This window comes from Lithobates pipiens, unplaced genomic scaffold (genome assembly GCF_037356315.1).
Source record: "Lithobates pipiens isolate NorthernLeopardFrog02 unplaced genomic scaffold, aLitPip1_a1.2 Scaffold_19, whole genome shotgun sequence".
NCBI lineage: Eukaryota > Metazoa > Chordata > Amphibia > Anura > Ranidae > Lithobates > Lithobates pipiens.
Genome location: NW_027507764.1, coordinates 163,195,020 through 163,211,197, shown reverse-complemented (window position 1 = coordinate 163,211,197; position 16,178 = coordinate 163,195,020).

The window sequence follows — 16,178 nt, the reverse complement described above, 5'->3', positions numbered from 1 at the left end:
GTATTAAAAAGAAATAAGTTCAAAGTTAAGGAAAAAGTTTTAAATTGTAAACCCTTACTTATAAATCCCAGTGGTAGCATAAAAAGAAGGAAAATGTCTCTGCAGAAGTGCTATGTACCAGTTTCATGTTTACCGCAATCCTTTTAATTAATGGAAAATGTCTCAAGCTTAAATGGATGAACAGCTGCAACTAGATCATTTTGCATAAGAAGTATCCTCATCCACCATAATCCATCTATTATGCTAAGCAAGGGCCATGTTTAAGTGCAAAGTCTGTTTGACAACAAAAACCTGGCATATAAGCAGCTGTTTGACATCAGTAAAAATGGATAGAGCTAAACTATTCACTTTCAAATGGTTTAAGACCAAATTGCTGACAACATTAGCAAAAATTATTAAATATTCGAATTCTGGAACTGACATATCATATTTTTCAACCAATGAGCAACAATATAACAAAATAGGAATATTATTGCAACAGGCGTATATCAAAGTGCCACTAGAAGATTTAAACATAATTATATTCAGTGCATGTATTCATTTTAATACAGAGAGAAAATGGTAAATATAACAAAGTGAAAAATAAAAAGAAAAAAGATGGAAAACCATTAACCTGTTTCCTCTGGTCATGCATATCTATGCAGCTTCTAGGTAGACGGGCTTTAACCCTGAACCGCCGCATATTTGCAACCAGTGGGGATTGGTTTTCTGTGCTGAGAATGTACTTACTGTGGGAAGAGGTTAATCACAAAATTAACAACCATTAAACATCAAAAACAACTCCAAAATTTGTGTAAATAGGTCAACAACAAAATCAATCTGTACCAGATCCTAAGCGCCCAATTTACTCCCCAAAGTTGCACTCACTATAAAATCCTTTTCTCATCCACTGAATAACACAGCTTGATGATAATAAGCAATTTTAATTTATACTGGTGCCTACAGGAAAAATTGACATTAGGCACATAGAAAATTGAAGGCAAGCCCCCTTAAGGCTATAACCCTTCATACATCACACCCGCTCAGTTTAAGAACAACAGCATATGAAATGAGGAGGCCGTGTCCCCCCGATGAGCTCAGAGAAAAGGATTTTACAGCGAGTACAAAAATCCTATTTTCTTTATCGTCCAATTAGGGACACAGTTTCATGATAATAAGCAACCTAGAAACATCCAAATGCAGACCAAACTGGGAGGCAGGCACACCCAAACAATACAGGCAATACAGCCCAACAAGAAAAAATATATATATATATACATAGGGCAAACCAAGGGCATTAAATAGAAGCTTGGAGAACCTTTTCACCAGAACTAGCAACCGTGAAAGCAAACATTGTAAAACCTTGTAAAACTTAGAGAAAATATGCACAGGCCACAGCCTCAAAATTAAGACATGGTAAGGAAAAGCCAAAAGAAACACTTACTGCCCTAGTGGAATGGGCTTTATCGGGAAAAGGAAGCACTATACCTTGCAACTCATTGGCTTGCACAAAAAGCTATAGAAACCATTTAGAAATAGTAGATATGGAACCTATAGGACACTATGGAATTAAAAAAGGGAATCAATCTGCCTAAAGAAAGCAGTAGCAAAAAGGTAACCCCTAATGGCCCTTGCCAGGGCTGCCATCGGGGGGGATAGCCGATACAAATGTAAGGGGCCCGGAAAGGCCAGAATAAAGTAGGAGCGGGTGAAGGGGAGCCATGTTGTGATATATGTTGTGATATACAGAATCTAACTCAGCAGCTTCGGCTGCTCTGTGTCATCGAGCTCAGACATCGAGCTTGTTACTCTCACCTCTGGCTACTATCTGCACCCCTCGTGTGTTCTGCCTGTACAGTGTTATGAAGTGTGATTGGCTGCAGCTCCTCTGTATCTCAGCAACATGTCATTTTCTGGAAACAAGAGCTGTGACTAGGTAGGAAGACCTCCTTTACAAGTAGGGTCTGTGAAGTAAAGGGAGGGGGCTGTTTTTATACAGGGATGGGCCAGAGCTTTGTGTGTTTACAGATGTGTTTATGTGGAGGGCTGACATATAAACACATGTGGGAGGGGGGCTGACATATAAACAGGTGTGAGGGGGGCTGATATATATACTGGTGTGAGGGGGAATGATGTATATATAGGTGTGAAGGGGGCTGACATATATATATTTGTGAAAGGGGGCTGATGTATATACAAGAGTGAGGGGGGTTGACATATATACTGGTGTGAGGGGGCTGACATATACAGGTGTAAGGAGGGCTGACATATACAGGTGTAAGGAGAGCTGACATGTATACAGGTGTGAGGTGGGCTGATATATACAGTTGTGAGGGGGCTAACATATATACAGGTGTGAGGGGGGCTGATATATACAGGTGTGAGTGGGGGCTGACATATGTACCAGTGAGAGGGGGGCTGACATGTCCCAAAAAGGTTCAAATAAGGTTGTTGTAGCGCCAACAATACTAGATTTAAATACCAAGGTTGAAAATATGGGGAGCAACTTGTGTAACCATTTCTGTAAAGGTACAATTCAGTGAATAAACAGAAAGAAGGCATTGGAAAAGAATGGACAGTTCAGACATCTCTGAGTGGAGAGACCATTTCCCTGGATCCAAACAATGGGGGTTATTTACAAAAGGCAAATCCACTTTGCACTGTAAATGCAGTCGCTCTAAATCTAAGGGGTAGATCTGAAATGAGTGGAAACTCTGCTGATTTTATCATCCAATCATGTGCAAGCTAAATTGCTGTTTTTTATTTTCTTTGCATGTCCCCCTCGAATCTACAGCGACTTTACTTCCAAGCGCACTTGCAGTGCAAAGTGGATCTTCCTTTAGTAAATAACCCTCATTGTCTTCTGAGAAAATCTAACTTCCAGTATGTGTACCGCACAAATTGTTAGAATATTAAAGGGATTGTAAAGTGAATTTTTTTTTATTTAAAATAACAAACATGTTATACTTACCTCCACTGTGCAGCTTGTTTTGCACAGAGTGGCCCCGAACCTGCTCTTCTGGGGTCCCTCGGCGGCTGTCTCTGCTTCCTCCCGCAGGTACCTCTCACGTTCATGCGAGCTCCCTCGCATGGTGAGAAGCATTTGCGGGCGCGCTCCTGTGATACAGCCAGTGGCTATAGCCGCTGGCTGTATCACACGGCCCCGCCCCCCGGCTCTCCGGGTCAGTGGATGTGATTAACAGCAGCGCGAGCCAATGGCTGCGCTGCTTTCCACCCATCCACTCCAGCCAATCAACGGCCAGGCTGAGTGGTGAAGAAGGACGGCGGGGGCGAGCGCGGGATTTTCGAGGGGTGAGGTAAGTAAAAAGGGGGGGCTCGGGGTGCAGGCAGTGTGAGATGTTTTTTCACCTTAATGCATAGAATGCATTAAGGTGAAAAAACATTTACCTTTACAACCGCTTTAAGCTCTACCCAGAATAGTATACACTCTATCTCTGTCACCACCTCAATACTCCGTGTGTTTCCTGATAATTGATTTAAGCCATAGCTGTGGTATTATCTGATTGAACTCAGATGAATGACAGGTGAAAAGGGGATCCAGTGATGTAATTGCAGACAACTTGTTTGTAATTCTAGAATGTTGATTCAAAGCTTAAATTCTTCCAGAGACCAGGAACCCTGGCATCAATCATGTTAGTCTTCCAATGTATGGGAAGAAAAAAACCTGCTCTCTAAAGCCTCGTAAACACGATCGGATTGTTGGCCAACAGAGCGTCAGACTTTTGTCCGAAGTGCGCGTGCCTGGATTTTGTCTTGCATACTAATGGCACACAACTGTCGGCCAACAAACACAAACGTAGTGACATACTACCTGGAAATTCAGCTATTGGGCGCCATGCTTTGGACAATTTGACAGTGTGTGGGTTCCGGTGGACTTTTTCTTCCCAAAAGTCCAGCGGACTTTGAAAGAAGACTTGACTCAAAATTGTCCGTCTGTGTGCTAGTCCACCAGACTTTCCAAATGAACGGACTTGCCCACACAAGGACTAAAGTCTGTTCATTTTGAACGTGACTTCAAGTACGATGGGACTAGCGAATGAAGTCAATGTCGCCGCTTCCATCGGCGAGATTGACACCTTGCGAGCCCCGTCGCCCGGTATGGCTTTTAAGGGTAACCCCTACACTGAAAAACAGTGCGGGGGTCCCCTCAAATTCCATACCAGGCCCTTATCCAAGCCCACAGCCCGGCCAGTCAGGAAAGGGGGTGGGGACAAGCGAGCCCCCCCTCTTGAACCGTACCTGGTCATGTGCCCTCAACATGGGGGGTGGGTGCTTTGGGGAAAGGGGGGCCCTGCGGCCCCCCCCCCCACCCCAAAGCACCTTGTCCCCATGTTGATGAGGACAAGGGCCTCTTCCCGACAACCCTGGCCGTTGGTGCAGGCGGGGGGCTTATTGGAATCTGGGAGCCCCCTTTAATAAGAAGGCCCCCAGATCCCGGCCCCCCACCCTATGTGAATGTGTATGGGGTACATCGTACCCCTACTCATTCACCTGGGGGGAAAAGTGGTAATAAAAAAACACACAACACAGGTTTTTAAAGTAGTTTATTAGGCAACTCTGGGGGTCTTCTTCCGACTTCGGGGGTCTTCTCGCCAGGCTCCTCCGCTATCTTCTGCTCTTTTGCCGCTCTTTTGCTAGCAGAGGAGCCCGGCTTTCTCATTTGTCGTCGTCGCCATCCAGGGGTCTTCATCCTAATTCGGGGGTCTTCTTCCGACTTCTCCGTGCTTTCCTGCATCTTCTCCCGCTCTTCGTTCTTCTGCTGGGCTCCTTCACTATCTTCTTCCAGCTCTTTTACTAGCATTGGCCCAGTCTTCTCGTTCGTCGCCGCCGCCGCCGCCGCCTTCTTCTTCTTCTCTTCTTCCGATGTTGACACAATGCTCTCTCCAGCTGTAATTCACTTTGCGCGGTGACTTAAATAGGCATAAGGGGCGGGGTCAACGGTTGATGTCAAATGGTGACCCCACTCCTTATGGATGGCCCAGACAGGGTCCTGCTGGAACTTGCACCAGTATTGCCTATCGGGAAGAAAGTTTAGATTGTCATCTGACATGGATGTGTCAGAATATCTGGACAAATGCTAGCGTGACCCAGTCATTTCTGGTACTTCAGGATTTCAGTTCAGGTTTCTGATGGAGCACAGACACAGGAGACAGCATCTAAAGTATCACTATTAAACCACACTATTTTAAAGAATGTGTACCTAAAATAATTCCAGGTTGTGCCAGTGCATTTAAGTAGGGTCAAATGTTCGATACAAATAACATGATATAGCCTGCATGAAAGCCAAAACAAATTCAAATGGAAAAACATAAAGTGGTGCCTATTTTTAATGATGATTATAATGAAATGTACATATTAATGACCAACACGGTAGTTAGCCAGCCAAAAAATATGTAAAAATATTTATCTTTGGAAAACAGCTGTATAAAAGTTAGGCTTTACATATTATTACTGCCAGCACACCGTAAACCGACACAAATATTGTTGAAGAGCATAGGACATTAACTTGCAAATATTTTAAATTCTTTGCATCAGTGAAACAGCTGCAGAAAATCTTTGGGTTTGTGGTGTTAGTGGTGCAAAAGCACTGTAGCCAAACAGAAATATTCATGCAGAGCACAGCATTTTAGCTGGGGTGACAGTGCTTATGCCTTATCATGGTGTCAGAAGGGTTAGATCAGGGGTCAAGTCCTGGGAAAAAAAGTGTGGGAACTCTCACCCAAGATCCACTCCCCCACCCAAAAAAAAAAAAAAATGATACGCTCATATTCATGAACAATTCAAAAGTTGTATTTTTCATCCAATTTTCGTATTGTGTGTATGAAGCTTAACTGTTAGTACATAAAAAAGAAATCCTCAACAAACATAAATACAGTAATTCTCTGAATAATCAGCATTCATTCAATTGTGCTTCCATGCAAATGTGAACATCATGTTCTGATCTTTATTGGGGAATGTTATTTTGTATATAGAGTGTTTATGTGGTGAGTTTACACTTTTCATTGAACAGAGTTTGGATAACACAGGGTTAAACGGAAAGGTCATAAATTAACTGCACATTATCTGGACAGAATGCTTGGGGAGATAGTGATGTGTTCCTGCTTAGGAGATGCATGTTAGCTTGGGGGGCTGCAAACCCTGCAGGGCTCCAACACACACTCACTGCTATTCTAACCCTTCACATATTTCCACATAAACTTCCCTCCTGGCATTAAACTTTGCCAGGTATTGTGCTCAGCTTACCACCCCAAACTGATGTTCCTCCCTCAGCTCACCTCTCTCCCTGCATGTCCTGTGAGCAGAATAGCTGTGCTCCTCCTGTGGGTTCTCTCATCTTATGGCACTGAAGATAGAGGAGGGGGGGGGAGAGTTCAGCGGGACACACAGAGCAAGTATGCAGGAGACAGAAAATCAGGAGGGGCTGGCGGGGAGGAGCGCATCACGAGAGGTCTGACTAAATACAATCTCTTAGCAGCAGGGACCTGATCTACCCGTCAGCTAACTGTGATTGACAGGTAGATCGAAGCAAAAGCTGTCATGGGGCCCCCTATTGGCAATGCCTGAATGGTCAGGTGTGCGGCACTTACTATTGCGAGCTGTATCGGCAGCTGCTGGTGTAGCATCTGCCACACAACTCACATACTTCAAAGTCTTGCAGGACAGGGCTGCTAAAGGGAACTGAGTTCCTGTTGTGGAAAAAGCACAGGAACTCCGTTCCCATGCGTTCCCGCAGGACTTGAGCCCTGGGTTAGATGTCATCCAGGGTTTTCACTTATGTAGGTTGAGAGGCTCTGGATTGTATGTTCTGAGTGGAGAAAACAAGTTTTGCAGTTTTCTCCAATATTGGTAACACCTGGATTGGATCCATATTTTAAAGTAAACCAATACATGGATGCCCCAGTTGAAGCAAGTTTATTGCAAAACATGTCGGGTACTTAGCATGCATGGCGAGATTTTCCACGCTTTTTTGTTGATATTTTGTGCTTCTGTACCCTTCTTCACTGATGGCTTGTACTGGCATGTATCCTGATTTTTCATTTATTTTTTAATAAATACTCTTTTATCTGATTAATCTGCTCTATGAGGAGGCTTTTTGTTTTTTTTCCCCTTTTTTCTTTTTATTTGGTTTACATTTTCTCACGCACCCATTGGGGTGTGAATACTTTTTCCACTTCCTCGGATCCGAAAAAACATCTCGGATTGGGTATCCTGAGATCGGACGGCGTCTGAGCACAGCTGAGGTTTACATCATCCATCTGATTGGAGGATTGCTGGCTATTGCAATTTGATGTCTGAATGACTCACCACCTAGGTGCGTGGGTCCACACCTTCTGGTAAGCGTACCTATTATCTGCTCTGCTTACATTCAGTCTGTTGTCATGTTTATATGAAGAAACTCGCAGTGGTATCAAGCTGGTGTTTTTCTTATGGTCCGGACACTCTGGGCACCGGACGTGTGTCATGGTGATGAGCCCTGGTCACTTTTTATAGTGAAGAGACTATCTAGGATCATAAAGACTATTGCTACCGTTATCACTTGGGTTTGACTCCAAGCTACTCTTCATTACATCCTATTTTAAATTCATTGATTGTATATTTTTTGTCACGGTATATAAGATATATATTTTTTTCACATTCGTTCATTCTTATTGCCCACACCTGTTTACCATTTGGCGGGTTCTCTCCACGCCATCTATTTACTATGTTGTAGTCACACTTTGCTTCACGAGGTGTTTACTTTCTAGCGCTGCATTTTTTGTTTAGTATATTTTTTACAATACATGAATGTACAGGTGTGCACAGCCCTTTTAGTAAAAGATAGGGGTGCTGAAATGAATCAAAGCATTGATGCATAGTGATTCGGCAGTCCACGATGCGGCATTGATGCTGCGACTGGCCGTCATCTGCGCGCTGTGCTATGCCTCTCCAAACAGAGCCGCTCATCTCTGAACGGAGCCAAAAACAGCCAAAAGGAGTCCTGGGCATCAGCTGCGCCCTCTTTTTCCACTTCTTGCTGACATCATCCTCAGCTGCCCAGCATTGCGGTGTATTGAGCTGGCTGCTGCAGGAGTGTCCTCGACTTCTGATCCACAGGTAGATAGTCCTCCTCGGCTTTGTGTGTCACGCAGGCTGCTGTGGGAGACCCGAGCCAGCGTCCTGCGCTTGTCCTCCATCCTCCAGTCCTCACAACAGGCTGCTGCCAGAGGCCAGCATTCCAGGCCAAAAGAATACTGGACGGTCATGCTTGTCCTCTGTCCTCCTCACAGGCTGCGGGCAGCAGGAAACCAGACCAGTGCACTGACTTGTCATCATCATCATCATCAGGTACTTTATACTTATTAAGTTGTTAGAACTGTGAGTCAGATACTGACAGAAGGAAGGCATCAAAAGATTGGGAATAGGGCTGCCTGTCACTATTGATCTTGGGTAATCCATGGAAGAGGGATGGGTTTGGTTTATTTAAACTTCGACTGCCATACCAGGTGTTTAATCCTCTAATGTGGACTGCAGTATTTTTTTATTTTTTTATAGAGAGCCACAAATTACACTAATGCTTTATAAAATAAAGGAGATCAGATAGAATTAATAATTAAATGATATCTCCCCCCCCCCCCATACAAAAAAAATATATTTTTTTTATGGGGAGGGGGTATAATTGAATTATTAATTCCATCTTATCTTCTTTTTTTTTATAAAGCATTAGTGTAATTTGTGGCTCCCCCTTCCGTGGATTACCCTACATCAAAGGTGACAGGCAGCCCTATTCCCAATCTCCCTCATTAGAGAGCCATTGGTGTCTCATGTGAATTGATCACTCTGAATTGACCAGCTGCCTGCACAGTTCAACCCTTCAAGTTGTGGTCACTTTGTTGTGCCCAGATGTGGATCAGGAAGGAGTGGGAAGTGGACACTGACAGAGTTTGCTGATGTCATTATCTGTCACAGTTGCATGTCATGCTAAAATAAAATGGCAGAAGGAGAATAAAAAGAATGAGAGATAAAAAAATGAACCTAGCATTTTAAAAGCAAACATCTGGGCATGTTTCGGCTTTTATGAATAACCTGGGAAGAATGAATTGGACTAGACACACGCTGTGTGTAAAGCCTGTCACACAAAAATTAAATATCTAGGGACAGGGCCGGTGCTACCAATAGGCAAAATATGCAACCGCCTAGGGTGCACTGCTGCCTAGGGGCATCCGGCCACTGGTTTACCTCTGTGTCTGCTTGCTCTGCAGGCTACAGCATGTAACTAACTCTCAGGCAGCTGCTCTATCCAACCAGTAGTGTAATTAGAGGTGCAGTGCAGCACTGGAGCAAGTGCTAGAGGAAGCAGAGCCAATCCTTCCTGTAAAGTGCCACCTCCTGTCACATGGGCATGGCAAAGGGGGTGGGGTCAGGGTGGAGCCAGCAGGGGCGACAAAATTAGGTTTCACCTAGGGTGTCAAAAATCCTTGCACCAGTCCTGTCTAGGGAATAAAATGGGCTTTGAACTTGTTCCAGTATTGCCTATTGGGAAGAAAGTTAAGATTGCCCTCTGACTTGGATGTGCCAGAATAACTAGGGAGTTTCTCAACTACTAACTTGAGAAACCACATTAGTTGATTTCACTCTGAGATGCTAACACCTGTTACCACCACCACCACTAGTGCCACTGCCAGTGCCAATGAAATAGACCCAGCTCAGCCAAGAATTGACACGATACTGTCAACTTTGCCATCCAGCTCTGAAAAGGGAAGAAAACAACAAAAGCTGTGACAGCTTTCATAGCCAAGGGCCTATGGCCTTACTCTGTTGTGGACAACACTGGGTTTTGCTACCTGTTGAAGATGATCGAGCTGCATTACAAGATCCCGCCACTAAGTCACTTTACAGAAAACGTTATACCTGCACTCTACCACAAAACCAAAGCTCAGGTAATTGCATCAATGAGCCAAGCAAGTCAAGTCACAATAACTTGTGATTCATGTACTTCAGTCACGATGTGGCTATATAAGGAGACAGAAGACAATAACAGCACATTGTGTTAGTAAGGACTGGCAGATCTTGTTGCATGTACTTGTTGCATGTACTGCAAATGAGAGCCATTTATGAGTCTCAGACAGGTGCATATCTGGCGGAGCTACTGCCTCATGTCATGGAAGAATGGTAGATGTCTAATAAATCTGCAGTGCGTGTGACGGACAATGCGAACATGATAGGTGCAGCTAATGCTTCACTCATACACTTAATCTTGTGTCCCGGGGGCTGGGGCGTTGAAAGTGGCCACGCTCTCCAGGCTTCTTGGCAGAGTGCGACAAATATCTACATTCTTTCACTACAGCACTAGAGCAAGCCACTGTCTAAAAGAGAAACAGAAATTACTGAAGAATCATAAGCTGATAACTGATCTGCAGGGGCGGACTGACCATTCAGCCACTTGGGCACTGCCCAAGGGCCCCGGGCCACTAGGGGGCCCCATCAGGGTTGCCAGCCTCAGTAAAACCGGGGCAGTATGTAAAAATCTGTGTTTTTTTTTTTTACATCTGCCTCTGAAATGTCCCTTACCAACATCCTTTTGATCTAAAAATCCAGAGATTATAGCTACCCCACCTCTCCAGTACCTTCACAGCCAATAGAAACATATCTGTGTATATTGTCTGTACATGTATGTGTAACCTGTGTGATTGTATACTGTGTGTGTGTGTTTGTGTATACTGTGTGGCCCCATAATCTCTGATTGCCTGGGGACCCCATAATTTCCTATTGCCCGGGGGCCCCATGAGTTGTCAGTCCGCCCCTGCTGATGTGTCAACAATATGACATGGTCGAGAGGTTCTTAGAACAACAACCTGTAGTCTGTGCCACCTTGGTGTCTCCAGAAGTCAGAAAAGGAGAGTCTGATCTCTGCACTTTCAAATAAACTGATGTGTCAAATGCAGAGGACACTGTGAGTGCATTAAAGCCGATGAAGGATGTAACCATGCTGATGTCAGAAGAGCACAATCCAACAGTTTCCTCATTGCCCCTCTAAATGCACAACTCCTCCAGAGCATGGCAGACATGGAATGGAAGCCATGGAAGAAACACCCATGATCAATGAGATCAAGAATGCCATCAAAACAGATCTCAAGAAGAGGTACAGCAGTGGGGCAGAGAAGAAGATACAGCCTCTGCACTGGATCTTCACTTTAAGGGACTGTCTTTTATCCTCACAGAGGAGGAGAGATTGGAGATATGCAGAGGAGTGACTGAGGAGGCTGTATCCTTGGAGGTAATTTGAATTTCATTGTGTTTCTTAAAACAGCATTAGTCTAGCAGTAGCTAGCTTAGCTACATTGTCATACGCCCTGCTCCTGATGCAGTGCGGGAATTGCACTGTTTCCTGTGCGGTTTCCTCACCCCATCGGAATCACAGGCAGTTCACAATGTGTGTTCTCAATGCTATTTTCTACTCTTTTGTTCAAACACAGGTTACATGTAATAAGAGGACAGATGTGGATCAAGTGCCTAGGAGAAAAGGAACTCTGGAAGAAGAAGAAATACCCATCGAGGACAGCCATTCTCCATCTCCTCCCAAAAGAAAGGCCAGATTGCTGCTCATGACTCCGACAATCAGTTTGCAGGTTGTATTGTCAACGCTTAATTGAACAAGCTGAAGTTAGTAGCTGATTGGCTACCATGCACAGCTGGATAACATTTTGCACTCTCCAGTTTTAGTAAATCAACCCCACAGTGTAGTTACAGGGGACAGCACATATTCTAAGGAACTCTGGGGGGGTTACTAAAACTGGAGCATGCAAAATCTGGTGCAGCTCTGCATAGTAACCAATCAGCTTCCAGGTTTTATTGCCAAAGCTTAAAGAGGAACTGCAGTCTGCTCACATAATTTGTAATAAAATATCTTTGCCATTCTGAAGCTTCCCTCCAACCACTTTGACTAGTATTTCATATATACTGTGATTCTGTACTTGCCAAATATGCTGCAGAAATCTCCCTCCATTAAGTCTGGCTGCAGCTATTTTAACTGTGGGCAGCTGAAACTGCTGCCTGTTCACTTCATGTATTTACACAGACACACAGAGGCACATCTCCAGCTCTGCAGCTCTCATTGGCCCTCCTATGATTTGCCCCCCTTCTTTCCTGGCAATCTCTCATGAGAGGGAAAGAGCTGTGTATGATGTCATAAGCCTATGCTTTTTACTAGACAAGAAACAGGAAGTGGGATGTATAAGGTATTTAGTGGCAGAAAAAAAAATGTTTTACTATCCAAAGGTAAAACAACAAGGGAGGAAGATTTAATTGATGGAAAGTTGAAAAAAATTACCGAAGGTTCACTTTAACCACTCAAGCCCCGGACCATTTGGCTGCCCAAGGACCAGAGCACTTTTTGCAATTCGGCACTGCGTCGCTTTAACTGACAATTGCGCTGTTGTGCGGAGTGGCTTCCAAATAAAATTGATGTCCCTTTTTCCCCACAAATAGAGCTTTCTTTTGGTAGTATTTGATCACCTCTGCGGTTTTTATTTTTTGCGCTATAAACAAAAAAAGGGTCAATTTTGAAAATGTACTTTTTGCTATAATAAATACCCCCAAAAAATATCCCCCAAAAAAATTTTTTTTTCCTCAGTTTATGCCGATACATATTCTTCTACATATTTTTGGTAAACAAAAAAAATCACAATAAGCGTTTATTGATTGGTTTGCGCAACAGTTATAGCGTATACAAAATAGGGGATAGTTTTATGGCATTTTTATTAAACATTTTTTTTTTTACTAGTAATGGCGGCGATCAGTGATTTTTATCATGACAATATGGCAGACAGATTGAACACTTTTGGCGTGATTTTGGGACCATTCACATTTATACAGCGATCAGTGCAATAAAAAATGCATTGATTAGTGTGTGTGACTGGAAGTGAAGGGGTTAACCACTAGGTGGCACTGTAGGGGTTAAGTGTGTCCTAGGGAGTGATTCTAATTGTGGGGGGAGGGGCTATGTGTGACACGACACTGATCACTGCTCCTGATTACAGGGAGCTGTGATCAGTGTCAGTATCACTAGGCAGAATGGGGAAATGCTTGTTTACATTAGCATTTCCCCGTTCTCCCTCTACTTGAGACGATCGCGGGTATCACCGTGGACATTGATTCCGCGGGACCCGCGATTACACTCATCGAGGTCGTGGCAACGTGCCCCCACAAACCGCTTCTTAAAGGTCAACGTACAGGTACATTAATCTGCCTGTACGTGCCCTTCTGCCGACGTATATCGGCGTGAGCCAGTTGGGAAGCGTTTAACTGAACAAGCAGAAGTTAGAAGCTGATTGGCTACCATGCACAGCTGCACCAGCTTCTGAGTGCTCCAGTTTTAGTAACTATATCCCCCCCCCCCCCCCATTACTGCACACAGTGAAGGGGAACTGCCTTAAAATGGTACTAAACCTACAACAGTAAAATCAGTCTGTACATGCAGTAAGCATGCTTTTTATACTCACTGTGGAACCTAAGGGGGGGGGTAATCCTCTGCATTGTGTAAAAAGGCTGTTTGATCCTGTCTTCTCTGTTCCTCCCCTTGTTCCACTGTCCCCAATCCTTCTCCTGATAAAACAGAGGGTAGGTAGGTGACAAGCTGCACATGCTCAGTTTGGTGTGTATTGCTAGAGAGCTTTTTTTCTTGGGAGAGTGCATGTGATCAACACAGGACAAATCAGCACTGTCCAGACAGAAGGTTAGGGGTCCTGCAGCCCTATAGAACAGTCAGAACAAAATGCAAATTCCTCCTACAAGCTTTAACCAGACATTGATAGAAGTCACAAGACTGCCCTAACGGTGAGGAAAAAATATATTTAGCAGTTTATATCTACTACAACTATTGCATTTCCAAGTTCTATGTACTGTGAAAGACCAGATATAGTAAATGCAGGGTCCTGGGTTTAGTGACACTATAATGTTAGATTTTTCACATGACCACATACTCTGCCTGGTCCTGGCCATTTATGAGTGTGCTCCACACGAGTAGGCCTCACCAACAAGCAAATCCTGCAATACACTCAGTAGGCTATCTGCCCATAACTCCTAAATATGGGTGTAACATGTAACACGCTCCTAAGGTGAACTTAACCTTTAACTGAAAAAAGTAACTTATATTACTTTCACCCTTCTCCAAATCTCCAAATTCCTTTTTTATTGCTTCTGTGAACTGACTTGCTGTTAGAGGGTGGCTACGTTCATGCTCTATGGTCTCGCTGTATGTAGGAACGTAGCCACCCTCTCACTCCTGAGAAGGACTAGGGGCTATGGATTATGGGATTTGTAGTGTGTGTATAGTACAGGAGTGCACATGACCACAACTAACGTGCACTGTTCTTTCCAAACAAATGGAAGTGAGGGAGTAAAAGGAGAGGTTTGGGAGGTCACAGAGGATAGTACAAAGAAGGCTGCGAAACACAGTAATAAATCATTTAATGAAAAGTACATTTCAATAAAATTAAGTGGTGGATGTGTATGGATCATTTTTAAAGAGGAAGTAAACCCTGATGAGTTTACTTCCTCTTTCATTCCCTGCAAAGGTAAAGCATAATGGACTACTATGCATCGCATAGTAGTCCATAATGTGTCACTTACCTGACACAGGAGCCAGCGAAGTCACCGCTGTCCCCTGTAGTCCGGCGCATCCATCTTCTCGGTGGGTCTCGCTGCTCCGCCGCTGTCATTCGGCGAAGCCGCAATGATGTCCCTCCCACGCATGTGCACGGGAGCCGCCACGCGCGGCATATCGCCGCTGACGGTGTCGCGCTCAGTGCGCATGCGCCATAGACAGCGGTGCCTGTCTTTCGGCAAATAGCTCCTAAACCGTGTAGGTTTAGGAGATATTTCTTGGACCTACAGGTAAGCCTTAATCTAGGCTTAACTGTAGGTCAAAGTGTGTTGTAAGGGTTTACAACCACTTTAAGCAATATGGTTATCGTTTTGTGTCACTTTAACAAAAAGTGTGCAGGCACTAATACTTAAAGAGGAAGTAAACCCTGATGGGTTTACTTCCTCTTTCATTCCCTGCAAAGGCAAAGCATAATGGACTACTATGCATCGCATAGTAGCCCATTATGTGTCACTTACCTGACACAGGAGCCAGCGAAGTCCCCGCTGTCCCCTGTAGTCCGGCGCATCCATCTTTTCGGTGGGGTCTCGCAGCTCCGCCGCTGTCATTCGGTGAAGCCGCGATGACGTCACTCCCGCGCATGCGCACGGGAGCCGACACGCGCGGCAGCTCCGTTGTTGGAAATGCCGCGCTCAGTGCGCCTGCGCGCCGCTGTCTACGGCGCATGCACCGTAGACAGCGGTGCCTGTCTTCAGGCAAATATCTCCTTAACCGTATAGGTTTAGGAGATATTTCTTGGACCTACAGGTAAGCCTTAATCTAGGCTTACCTGTAGGTCAAAGTGGTTTGTAAGGGTTTACAACCACTTTAACTCATCTAATCTACATTTTGTGATTTGATTAATATAAAGCACTGCCTTTAAGCTGATATATTAATCCCAAACATGTAGAATCTATTTAAATTTACCTTGGCTGTTTCTTTAAATTCACAATTACTAAACTCCTTATTGGAAAAAAAGGAGGTGAATTGTAATCCTTTTTAATAAACTCGGGTTCTTCTAGAAAATATTTTCTCTGGAATTGAGCAGTCATTGAAGCAAGGATTAGTATTTAAATGATAATACCATTATTACCCAAGGTCAACTCGTTCCACATCTTCTATTGTTAATGTCTTCTATTTAAGGCAACCTTAATTTTCACACTGTAACCTTACTTTATTTGAATACAAATCTTTTCCAAATGCATTATTTTCACTCCTGTCTTCTGTCTCGTTATAATAATGAAATAATTATGTTCTGTAAAATAAAGTCATGAATGTCAACACAGACTAATACCAGTAGAAACTGGAAGTCTTGCTGCAATAATATGAAACCCAAAACAACATGAACTTTCTAAACTAACACTAAAGGAAAAATGCGGCTTCAGTATTGATCTTGCTGAGCTGCCAAAATCTATATCAAGTTAAAAAGATGAACCAGGTAAATAACAAGATCCACAAACTCTAGGAGTCTTGTCAAAGCACACATACAGATTAAATCACTGTGAAATATACATAATGTTAAAGCTGAATTCCATGGAGACAGAAACCCACAATTTAA